The sequence below is a fragment of the Ambystoma mexicanum genome, chromosome 2q, assembly GCF_040938575.1.
Source record: "Ambystoma mexicanum isolate Mex_15411 chromosome 2q, UKY_AmexF1_1, whole genome shotgun sequence".
Taxonomy (NCBI): domain Eukaryota; kingdom Metazoa; phylum Chordata; class Amphibia; order Caudata; family Ambystomatidae; genus Ambystoma; species Ambystoma mexicanum.
This window is the reverse complement of record NC_090924.1, coordinates 463,311,042-463,323,663: the sequence shown is the minus strand read 5'-3', so window position 1 is coordinate 463,323,663 and position 12,622 is coordinate 463,311,042. Positions and strand designations below refer to the sequence as shown.

Genomic DNA, 12,622 nt, shown 5'->3' with positions numbered 1-12,622 from the left:
CAATGTAAACATTGGGAGTTGCGGGGCGCAAACTGAGAAAGCTCATGAGCTGAAGGTAATGGGCCTCATTATGAGTACGGCGGTGCAGGAAAAAACATTGGTAACGTGGCTGTAATTCTGTTACCGCACCGCTGTACTACGAGTTTGGTGGAAGGTGGAGGATTAAACTCCAGCAAAAATTGGCAGCATTACCACCCGTTGTAATTCTGACGAAATCCTCATGGAGTCCAATGGACTCCAAAAATGGGGTCTTACACTGCCCTACCACCAGTTGTAATCCCGCAATAAATCTGTGGAATCAAGTGAATGTAACGGTAATAGCGTTTGTTGGTCTTTCGGCGGATTTACTCCTGCAATACTGCCCTACTAATAATGAGGGGTCCTGAATGGAATAGTCGCATCAGTTATGTTCTGAGACTTTTATACTGAGCCAAGTCACTACCTTGTAGTCCTCGAGAGCCTGGGCTTGTCTATAGCCTGGCTTGTTGTACCCCAACAATGCTATCCAGATCTCATTCTGCAGAAGGAAAAGGAACAGGGCTATCGGAAAGGAGTAATAGGTCCAACAGACAGAGGAGCGAGGGATACAGATGGGAAAAATGTTTTGTGGTAGCATGGTCTGTAGATTTATGATGTAGGAAAAGTGGGTGTAGCATAAAGCATATGAGATCAACTGGAATGTGTCATAAGGTTTGAAGAATAGGAAAAAGCAATGTTTGGGTGCACGATAGGCTCGGGCAATCCTAACGGTTTTCTTGGCTTATTTGCATGGGTGTGCCTTTAGCTGATAGCACAGGTCAAAATCCACAATAATAATTCTGAGACTGCAAAGTCCGAGGTCACAGTGCAGCTTAGTCTAGAACATTCTGTGTAAAAAGGTGAATGACTGTGAATAACAAAGCGTAGGGAGAGATTAGCACAGTCCAATTGATTACATTTAAATTGATAGCTTGGCACCTTGAAAGTGAGAGGTTTACTATTGGGCAATTGTTCAGTGTTCAGGTAAATGCCAGAGTTTGTTTTAAAACCCAAGAATGCACCGTCCGCCTATAAGAAGAGGCTTTTGGATTGCGCAACCTATTGAGATTTATGGGATAAATTCAGAAATACCGGACTTATCATATTTATTTATAAGCTAATGAAAATGAACAGAACTCCCTTAAAAACATTGTTATTATCTGTGTGATTGCATGGGCCTTACGCATAGTTTAAATTCAAAACAATTGAATGTCTTAAGCAGATAAACTAGTCGACGACAGCAAGGTAAAGTTAAAGACCACGAAGCATATTAGTAAAAGAAATGGGTGAATAATTTGCATTTACAAGCACATTTGGTAGACATTATGTGCATGTTGCATGCACACTTAGAAAACATTAAGTGTACAGGACTTGTAAATAATCGCAGGATGTAATTTGCGCTGTACTCTGGTGCACTCTGTGAGGCTGGCCAAGCTTAGGGATACTAGCCCGCAGGAGTTTAGGCCCACACTGACTGGCCGAGGAACCTAGACCTGAGCACTGGAGGCAGCTCCCTGTAGGCCACATCACATGGCATGGACGAGAACGCTTAGACCTGAATGCTTTGCTGCCCTTCACTGCTTGGTGCATTCTTCCCAGAGCCAGAACTTGGTATGGGCTGGAGATGGTTTGCGCCCACCATCCAGGTGGGGAGAGCATTAATGCCCAAGGGTGCATGAGGCCTGAGCGGTGCCCAGAGTGTTGATTTCGGGGGCAACTGTGGACTGTGAGGCTGCCGTGGAAGTGGAGTGCCACAGTGTCTGAGCACCCTGATCAGTGTGCCTAGTAGGCTGGCCTGGCTAAGAGTTTATAAAGCATTTATTCACTTCGCCACTCTCAGCGTCCAGGGACACGAGCACTGTCTGTATGGGGACCTCCTTGCGCCTCATTGAGGGACTTTAGAGTAGCCCTGCAAGGGCTCCTCCCCATTGAGAGCCATAGCTGCTGGCACCACTGAGCACTGAGCATCCCCCCACCCACACTGAGAAGTGGAGAAGTGAGGGTGATTGTACAAGAACATTTGGCTCAGGCCTGGGGGTCCTCTTATATGATGTTGAGCCACAGACATATCGCCCATTATAAGTGGATTGGAAACATGAAACACTGGTCCTTCCATTGAATACTTATTTATGGTTAAATGATAGAAATCTAGCAAAAACAACATACTGCATGAATGTGGCGTATTATGAAGCAGAGCAAATATAATGAGGATTTCTCTCTCAAACATAAGGTGTGAGTTTCCCCATTGCCTTTGTTGCCTTGGTCCTCACTGGGCTTACTCTGTATCCCTCCTAAATGCTTGTGACAATACACACACCAGCTACTGTCATGCTGCATCGCGGCTGCAGGCAGGGGTGCTGTTAGGTTAAGAAGTATGTATGTTTCTGTTTGCTTATGCTTTAGTGGAGGATGTACTATATCATGGCATTATGATGTCAAAGTGTTCCTTGTCTATGTGTTGTTTACTCCTGACTGATGTTCCAGAACTGACAGTGGTTCTGAGTTCAGTTGCAGTTGGCGTTACCTAAGAAGCAGTGAACCTGCTGCTTGTTGTTATCTTACTTAATAAAGCAACTTTTACTTCTTTCTGGTTTGGTCTAATGCAACTACAGGCAGCTCGTAAGAAGGTCATCCGTGAAGGATACAGACATGAACAGCTGCTCACGCTATAACACTAGGGCTGTAGGTCTACCTGGGTCTAGTCAAATCGAAAAGATACAAGCGTTTTTGGAGAACATGCTGCTAAAAATCCTTGGAAATCCATGGGTATTTCAACATTCCCTAGTGGAGCGGGTGACCCACACGCCATGCCCACGACTCCCTCTGGATGCCCTTCCTGGATCAGTAGTAACAAGTATTTTCAATTACAGAGGGCACGACTTAAGGAAAGGACTGCCAGCCTAACCCTCTTTGCAGATTTCTCTTAGTTGTAATCTATGATTGTAGTCTGTCATTTCAATGGAATGGAATGCGCGCGCCTACAGGAATGCATTTGTATAACTTGGGTGACGTGCGTGTGTTCTGCAGGAGTCAGTTGGTGAGTGCCCGCCGGGTGGGAAGCCGGTGTCTGTTCTCCTACATGTTAACCTGTACTTGGAGACATTAAAGACATACCAAGAACTTACCTGAGTGTGGACCTGCGTTATTACACTGGCGACGAGGTTCGGGGCTTCTGCGGAGGGGGCAGCACAGCTGGAGAAGACACCGCCCTCCGATTCGAAGATCCCACCTGGCGGGCCACTGTCCGCCGTCTACTGAAGTGTGTGGCGTCGGCTGACTGCAGTGGGAGCCCCGGAATTGCTGTGCCGTGGTCCAGTCCCGAAGACCCTTTGTTAAACGTTTGCGGAGACTGAGGTGCGGGTGACTGTAGTAGGAGCTACCTCAGCAACGTTGGCTCCTGGGTCCAGTCCTTTGGGGCCCGCACTTCGAGCTGTTTCAGGGGGGTTGCCGGATTCTGCTGGAGTGTGGGTGCCCCCGGGTCCGGAGCTGGTTCGTAGCGGGGGTGTCTGGTGCCATTGGGTCCGGTGCCAGCAGGCTGTGCGGCTGGAGAGTGTGGAGTCCGGGGTGACCGCAAAGTTTCATCTGCGGTGCCGGCTGGTGAGTCCTGGCCCCTTGAGCATTCTCCTGTGGCAGGATTGCTAAGCAGCCCTCCCCCCCCTGTTCCAGCGGCCAGTCACGGAGTTGCCAGGAGTGGAACCTTCTGCTCGTAAGGTTGGATGCCCCTGCAGCCTGTGGTGCGCTTCTCCCAGGAAGAGCTGAGCAATAGTAGTGCTCTTCCGGTTGTGTTACGTGCCTGGGAGTCTTGATGGCTGAGGAACCCCTGGAAGTTGCAGCCTCGTCGAAGGAGTGCGGTGTCGTCGGTGTTACAGTCGCCTCGGGAGTTTCCATGTTCGGCAGTGGTTGCAAGGGAGAGGACATGGAGCCTTTGGGGGTTTTGACTGAACCGGTAGACCCTCTGTTTGGTGTCGTTGGGGAGGAGGATTCTGATTTCCACCACGTCTCCCGTAAGAGGCGCACCGAGCGGGACAGTGGTGACGAGCTCCTTGTGCCTCTGAAGAAGACATGTGAGCATGGTTGCGTCTTGTGCGGATTTGAAGGGTGCGTCGATGGAGCATGCTGTGACAGATGTTGTTTTTTTCTCGATATACTGGAAGGTTTCGATCCGGATCTGCATAGTTTTTACGTCAGGTTAAGAAAAAAAAAAAGAATCTCACTTTGACTGAGGATTAAGTTTTCTGTGGTGTTAAGGCCAGTGTGTGTGTGTGTGAAGGGTAGCGTTTGTGGCCTCCGTTGTGTCCTTGTGTGGGCCAGGGCCGGTCTTACAACAGATTGCACCCCAGGCGGGAAGCATCGTTGGCGCCCCTCCCTCACCCGACCTGTGATCTCATGCATGTGTCATGGGCTGAGCAGTGGGAGTGGGGACTATGAGTTAACAAAGTTGTCAATGCTGGCATCTGCTGAATTTCATGAACCTCAGAAAACAGCAATAAAAGGGTCAAACCGGAACAGGACTCGTTATGTTAGTCTGCTTTTGCTCTTCATTTTTAGTAACAATGACCAGTTTGCTGCTGTGACTGAGGTCAGAGAAACGACAATGTTAGTTGTCAGATCTACACTAATGTCATTCGTATGACCTCAAACATTTAGCCACTCTTAAAAGGTGATGAACTGGTCTTGAACAGTGTTACTTGAACCTCCAAGAATAAGCACCAGCAACATACCCACCGATAGCTGTACACGCCCGTCTATCTCAGCATTAAAATACATGTATTTCACGGGAGGTTAAATATATTTAGGAGGGACACGTAAACAATATCACTACTCCATGTGAGTGGTAAAGTCTACTTTAAACATATGCAGAGAGTTGACATGCATGTACAATTCAACATAGCTCCCAATGTTAATGTTGGAGAGGTGGCGTTCTAAAATTATGACATTACAATGTGGACTTTACATTGAAACACACTGCAGTGCATTACCGTGGCAGCGAAATGGCAGTTCGAGTGTTGGGATTTGTTTCGCTCATGCTCGTGAACTCTCAACATTCTTAAATGTTTCCTTCGTGATCACTCATTTTAGCTCCCAACAGCACCATGAAACTGTAAGATCGCAAAGAAAAATGATATCTACCATCCCAACATAAAAACGAAAACAATCAAATTCTTAAAGAGTGGAAGGCAACCTTTTCTTGGGACTCATTAAGTTTACTTTTTGCAAATTACTAGTCGCGTGCTGCTTGAATAACAGTGGCCCTTGCACATTGAGCAGTGTATAGACGAATTTCATTTCAAGGTACTTGGCGTAATGTGGGTATCAGGGGAAGCATCTCCAGTGTACCCCAAGCGTAGTGCGCTTTGCCCTCCACCCTCACCCCCCAGCCTTGCAGCCTTGAGCTTTTTCACATTCTCCATTATGGTAAAGAACATTGTCTTGAGCTTGGGAGAGAAATGGACTATGCAGAAGGAGCTGCCTCCCCAAGGTGTGTTTAGCTGTTGGTGTATCAAATTCAGAAATGGGTGGCATCAAGAGCCCTACGCTCTGAAACACCTTTTGTGCACTGGTTGTTCACACGACAGAAAGTGTGAGCAGGTGATTCCCCAACACTTGAACCATTATTTAGAGACCTGGCTTTGATTAATGTGGCGTTAGCTAGTCATGGCCATTTCCCAGCATTTGTGTTAAAGGAGATCGGAAGCTGCACCGCACGGGGTATTTTAAAGGCCATGAATTGATGCTACAGCATGTCGCCCCCAATGGAACAAAGAAAGTGAAGCATGCATCCTGCAAGTCTGGGTATTTGCATTATACAGAAGACGGGCCAACCGTCCACGGAGACGGTTTCTACTATAGCTGCTGAGTCGCTTTCCCAAGCCAGCTGCTGTGCAGACTTCGCTCAGCTTTTGGTCCAGCGCCTGCATCCATCCTTCACGCCATCATTCACAAGGCGTGTTCGTGTAGGTGTTTGTTTATCTTGTTAGACTAGCGTGATTACTATTCCAAACAAAAGAAGCACAACGACAAAGAGTATAAGACAAGACTGAGCGAACAGTGAAATGTATGAAACTCTTGCACTTAAATAAAGTCAGCTGTGCATGCCCAGGAAAGAGGGAACGACGAACAATATGCTCGGGAGCGGGAACTAGGGGGGCGTAGTATTCTCCAAACCGGCTCACGCGTGGTACTGGCCCCCAGGGCCTCACCCTCAAAGTGATTTTGGCCTGGCTACGGGCCGAATGGACGGACCAATCCAACCTCACTGGAACTTGCAACTGTCTAAGATCTGCTGACGGTGACACTCTGCCCAGGTCTTCCGAGAACCGGCCTTTTGATCTCCTGAGGAGAGTCCACCACCAGTCCTCGCTTCCTTTTTCATGACTACTTGAGCCTTGACAAAAGTGTCTAGCTTTGTGGCCTCCAGAGGCCGTTCTTGGTTGGCCCAGTCATCTTCGCAATACCATTTTAAAATAAATAAACACCTATGCAGCAATAGGCCTCACCTGCAAGGACGGGAGCAGGGGGAAAGAAGTGTGCTTGCCTCGGCAGGCTGTAGTTACTGCCGGATTTCCTGAAACAAGGTCCAATCAGCGAGGGTAGGATGCGGCAGCTGTTTGTATTTGCTGATTCTGCTGCTTGGCAGTGTGTGCTTGTGATGGGAACAACTTCAGGATTTAGTGACCCAATCGCTCCTCTTTTCTGTAATGGCCGGGGCCGACAACACCAGCCAGCCCCAATCGATCCACACTTCAGTGTCAGTGAGCGCCCATAGCCTGGAGGAGGGCACACTGCATGTGCGCCCATGGGCATGGCTGGCGCCAGTCGCGCCGGCGCCACCCAGGGCCAGGGGAAGGTAATAAAGCAAAAAATGCTGCTAATTTCTTTGCCAATTGCCCTGCCCTGCCTGAGGGCCGAGGCTTCGCCCGTTTCTTGGCCCGGGCGAGGCGGGCAACTGCCCGGGGTGCAATAGCCCCAGGGGGTGCAATTGCCACGGTCCCTGGAGCCTCTGGAGGGGATGGAATTCCCCAGTTTGTGGGGTGGCGCATTGACGTGGAGAAAGTTCCGCAGGTCAGGTGCTGGCGCCGCCCCTTAGGACTGTAATGTCACGTAGTACAAAAGTACTATGTGACATTACAGAAGTCAGAGGCTCCATCTGACCACTTTCGCGCCACTTAGCACACCAATAAAAACACTTTAGGTCCCCCTGCAGCTAAAACCAGCCCCTTCCATCACAATGCCGACAGGAAACTGCTAATGTTGGCCCATTAGTCACTAAATGGTTTTGTGCTGGAATTGAGATGTGAGGGGAGGTGCAGTGGGCCGTGGGGAGTGGGCGTGCCTTGCAGGGACGCACCGTGGGCCCCGACACAGTAAAAACAGAGACCCGTTTGGGCCCATGGTGCATCCCTGCAAGCTCAGAAAATGGCCAAAATAATAGTTTAAAGCAGCGCTATTTCTTTCATGCCACTTCTTTTCCAAACTATATATCAATTACACTTTAACCACTTGCATGGTAATGGTGATGAGTTACTTCACTATGCGGATAATAGTTTTGACCAGTGTTGCTGAGTAAATATTCTTTAAGCCATGAACCGGTTTATTTATTTATTTATGCAATGTTTGTCGGGTACATGGAGACAGATAATTTATTTTTTATGCGATGTTTGTCGGATACCTGTATCCGACACACATTGCATAAATAAATAAATATGCAGGTACCCGACAAACATTGCATGAATAAATAAATAATCCTGGTCCATGTATCCTTACAACAGTCAAGACTTTACTGTATCAAAGCATACACTTGATTCCCATTCAAAGAATGTTAAAGTGATTGTTTATTGGGTTCAGGTGCCTCCATGTCATTGCCCTTTTGGTTTAGGTTGCCTCCAAGCCCTCTTCAGCATCTTGTGTTCTTTGTTGGTTGTATATACTGCATCCTATGCCATATTCATGGTCTCTTGGTGTGCCCAGTCCTCATTATCTGCAGCCTAAGTGGGACTGGGGCATAAAATTGTCTTGGGCACCAGTGAAAAAGTGGCCCACCATTGCAAATGGCAATTCATTCCTTGTGTGACGGACTGTTTGACTTTGGGTAGGAGTTCCTTAACGGTGTAGTTTTGGAATGGCGCGCAGGGTGCAGTGGGAGTGGTGCGCGGGGTGCAGCGGGAGTGGAGCGCGGGGTGCATTGGGAGTGGCGCATGGGATAGGGTACAGGGGGGCACATTCCTAGTGTTTCGCCCTGGGCACCAAATGGACTAGAAACTGCTCTGGCCGAGGCCACAGCCTGCAGCAGTGCCATTGGCAGAATGCACGTGCAACACGTTCGTTTTCTAACATTATAAAAATGAACAGGCACATTCGTTTTTATAATGTTAGGAAACAAACGTGTTACATGTGTAGTCTAGCACTGGCACTGTGGACTGCTGGTGCAGCGCCCCCTAGAGGCTGACTGACGTCAGGCAGCCGCCTGGGCTGCTTGATGCAAAGACCGGCCCTGGTGTGGGCCTTTTGGTGCGTGGCATGAGAGTATGTGTGTGTCTTGTTGATTGTGGAGGCCCTGTTTTTTGTGTGTATTTGGGTATCAAGAAAAAGGATGTAAAAACAAAAGAAAATTGTAAAATAATTTTGCATCGTATGTTGTATTATGATTTCTTCACGTTTTTCTCTTGAAGGAGGGGGTGGCCCCGATTTTCTGCGAGCAAGTTGCCATTTCCTTGGACTCTGCATTGGAGTTATGTTGTATACATTCATTCCATACAGGTGCTATGGGGACGTATTTTGGGTCAGACTTGTGGGTGATGACTTTCGGGAGGGATTTGCTTCCAATATATAAAAGGGTTTTACCGTTCTGGTTGTTCAACGGTAGTTTTCATGCCTGAGGACTCTGGCCTGGATTTATTTTTCGGGCAACAGAGTGGTGAAGTGTTTTAATGCTGTGTGCTCCATATGGTTGTTTGGCGTCGCATGAAAATTCCACTGTATATTGTGAATGCTTTCTCGTGTGGGTGTGCCGTTGTAGGTGTGCGTATGTATGCTTCCTTTGATGTGCACGCCATGACATGACTATGGTTTTTGGGTACCTGATAGTTATGTGTAGTGATGAGCGCCGGGCGGGTTCATACTACTCAGGTACGGGTTCGGTGATGTGGTAACTTACTGTGTTTGTAGTTATTCATGCCGGTAGTTGGTACAATATATGTTGCGGTTATGGCCCGCATTGTAGAGTTTGTTTAGTGTTTTTGCAGTTGTATTTGTTCTGCTGTATGATGAGCAGTTTTACGGGTTGCGATGGCCGGGTGGATCTATTGGGTGCGAGTGGTGATGAGTTTCTCCATGGTGCGTGTGATGAAGAGTTTCTCCATGGTGTGTGGTTGCTTCTGATGTAGGATAGCAATTTACGTGATGTTATTTTACTAATGGATGGCCGGGTGGATCTATTGGTCGCCAGTTATGATGAGTTTCTTCATACGTGTAGGGTGCCGGCCGGGCCTTGCATGTTATATGAGGGGAAGGCGAGTTTTTGGTTTTACGCATATTATTTTTTGGCATGTTTTTTGGCATGTTTCCGTTCGTGCTGGCGTTGTTTTGTGAAGGCAGAGTAGGGTTGTAAGGTTGTGTTGTTGGACAGTAAGCATCTGTGGCTTTGCTTAGTGCTATGTGCAATTAGTTTTCATCTGCTTGAGGGTTTGGGCTATGCTGGTGGTTACTTACCTGTGGGTTTAGTTGATGTTTTTCCTGGTGGATGATGGGACCTGTGTGTAGTGCTTGTCGTTTGGATTTTGGATGGCCGGGAGGGTCCATTTCCTGTGGTGGTGCTCTGGTGTGGCAGGCTGGAGGTCCTGGGGTGGCAGCCCGGGGCAGAAGGTGTTTAGTGCACTGATGGTTGGGAGCGTTAGTTTGGTTTTGAATGTCAGGTGTGGCAGGCCTGGCTCCGAGGGGCAGCTCTGGGTGGAGTTAGTGTTAGGGTTGGTGTCCTCGTAGGTTGGTTCTTGGTTGTAGGCGTAGGAACAAGGGTGTGATGAACTGGTGTTCTATGGTGCAGGTTGTGTTGGTGTTTAGGTGGGTATTGTTTTGGTGAATGTGTGACATATAAATTGCATATTCTTTTGGGTTGTTGGTTTAGGCGGCGACTTGGTATGGTGGTTGTCAGGGGATTACGATCTGGTTAGGGTACACGTGTCTTGGTACATGGCTTCTTTTCACATATAGTGTAGATGTCTGCAGCAATTGATTTGCGGGGTATGCAATTTTCAGGGATTATTAAGGAGTGCACATCGTGGTGGCCACATGTTGTGCATTCTGTGTTGGTTGGCTTTGTCCTCCTTGAATCTTGATTAATCAAAGGGGGGAGAAGTGTTGTAATCTATGATTGTAGTCTGTCATTACAATGAAATGGAATGGAATGCGCGCGCCTACAGGAATGCATTTGTATAACTTGGGTGACGTGCGTGTGTTCTGCAAGAGTCAGTTGGTGAGTGCCCGCAGGGTGGGAAGCCGGTGTCTGTTCTCCTACATGTTAACCTGTACTTGGAGACATTAAAGACATACCAAGAACTTACCTGAATGTGGACCTGCGTTATTACACACTCCATTAATGCAGGATGCAAGGAAGTGATTGCTAGAAGCCAAGAGTCTTCTTTGCAAGCAAGGTGAGCAATAAGCAATTTTGTTTCCAGCGAAACTCAGAGTTGTACTCACTAGCAAGACACAAAGTTTCAATGGCCAAGGCCAGGTGATCGACTTCGCCATGGGCAAAACACGTAGATGGGGTGGCTGTCTCGCCACCTCTTCCCTGACAAGGGCTTAGTAACCTAGTCAGGGACATCAGTGAGCTCAATATGCTTGCGTCTTACTTTGACATTGCACTGAACATAATGGATACTTACATGTGTCACTAGCCAACACAGCATGTAGGCCAGCTGGCAAGGGTGTGGTGGGGAGGAAAAAGTCTTCTAACTGCCATTGATTTCTGTTTTCGAATGAAACAATCATGGTTTAACCTACCGCTGAATAATCTGATGTCACCTCCATTGCGAGTTGTTGGGATCTCACTCACTCTGTTATTTCGTTGAGGTCCAATGAGTCCTTGTGGCTATTCCCAGACGTCTGGGCTCCCCAAAGTTAAATTGCATATCTTGACATGGAACACAAGAGGCATTATGGGCAATAGAAGTTTAGACAAATTGCATCATATGCAATAGACATAATGGGAATGTATGGATGCTACAGGAAACGCATATGCCAAAGCAGGCACCTCTTCCAGCAATACCGGGGTGGGGGTGACAGTGATATAGCTCATCATACACATCCAACTCAAGTGGATTTGTCATCTAAATACAGGGTTCATTACTGTTTACACTACACAAAAGGGAGAGCGACTCTGAAAGCAAGTCGCTCCAGGTACCAGGGGAGATGAATGATCTTAATATTGCATTATATTGACTTCCCGGACATATTCATTGAGTCTACTGCTCCCGTATATGCAAGTATTGGCTTCAGAATAAATTGGACAGCTGACTGTAATCCTCCTTATCTGTTGACCTTGATAGGCCTTTGACCTCAAGACATGTTCTCCTGAAGCAGCAATGAAATGGCTCGTATTGGCAAACGTGTACGCAGTACACAACATATAGAGCCACTTTGAACTCAAAGACAGGGACTATACATGATTTTTTTTTTTAGGGAAATGTTTATTAATAATAGTTAACGTCAAAAATACAATTGAAGTTGACACGTGTTCAAGAGATTACATAACTTAGTACATTCAAAGTTGTACATAAGAAATACATGTATCAATTGCAAAAAACTGTTATTAATAGCTAATATAATGAGAAAGCTTAGATAAACTTGGAGTAATTATAATATTACTTAGAGGCCCTCACTACCAACCTCCATGCTACACAAGACCATGCTGCTCTGGCGGATAAGTACAAATCCACCATTAGCACTGCCTTAGTTTGCCCCTCTACAAAAGAAAAAATCAAAAAATACCAAACACTCAAATACTTGGTTCTCAGAAGAACTAAAAGAATTACGAACCAAAAAACGCAAAGCCCTAAACTTATGGCAAAGTGCGCCTAACGCAGCATCACTATCCGCCTACAAATCACTGGCCACCCAATACAAAAAAAGTATTATAGCAGCCAAATCCACATCCTACAATGAAAGAATCGCTAACGCCACTTCAGAATCTAAAGAGCTTTTCGCCATCTTCAGGAACTATCCACGCCGGCCACCAAGTCTCAAGAGATTGTTAAGGACCAAGCCTGGTGTAACACCATACAGTGCGCCCTCATAAACAAAATTGAACTCCTCCAAGCAAAAATCCTAGACCATCACACAAATCTCACTCAGCATATCTTATTAGCTTCCCATACGGAAACTATGACTGAGAATAAAAAGACAAATCCCTTTACTCCATTCAAATTTAGAGAAGTCTCAGAAAAAGAGGTAGTCGATATTGTTAACAGAATCAAACCCTCTAATTGCAAAGGCGACGCCTGCCCCGCTAAACTAATTAAAGACTGCGTAGAAACATTAGCCCCATTTCTCAAAAACCTTCATCAATGCATCCTTCAATACAAACTCAGTCCCGACCAGCCTAAAA

The 12,622-nt window shown here is 46.9% G+C and overlaps 1 protein-coding gene across 3 annotated transcripts in view; it reads left to right on the top strand.

The window, feature by feature from the left end:
• Positions 1–12,622, top strand: part of LOC138569529 (cytochrome P450 3A21-like) — a 542,158-nt gene that overhangs the window by 462,996 nt on the left and 66,540 nt on the right. The gene's annotated exons all lie outside the window — the stretch shown is intronic.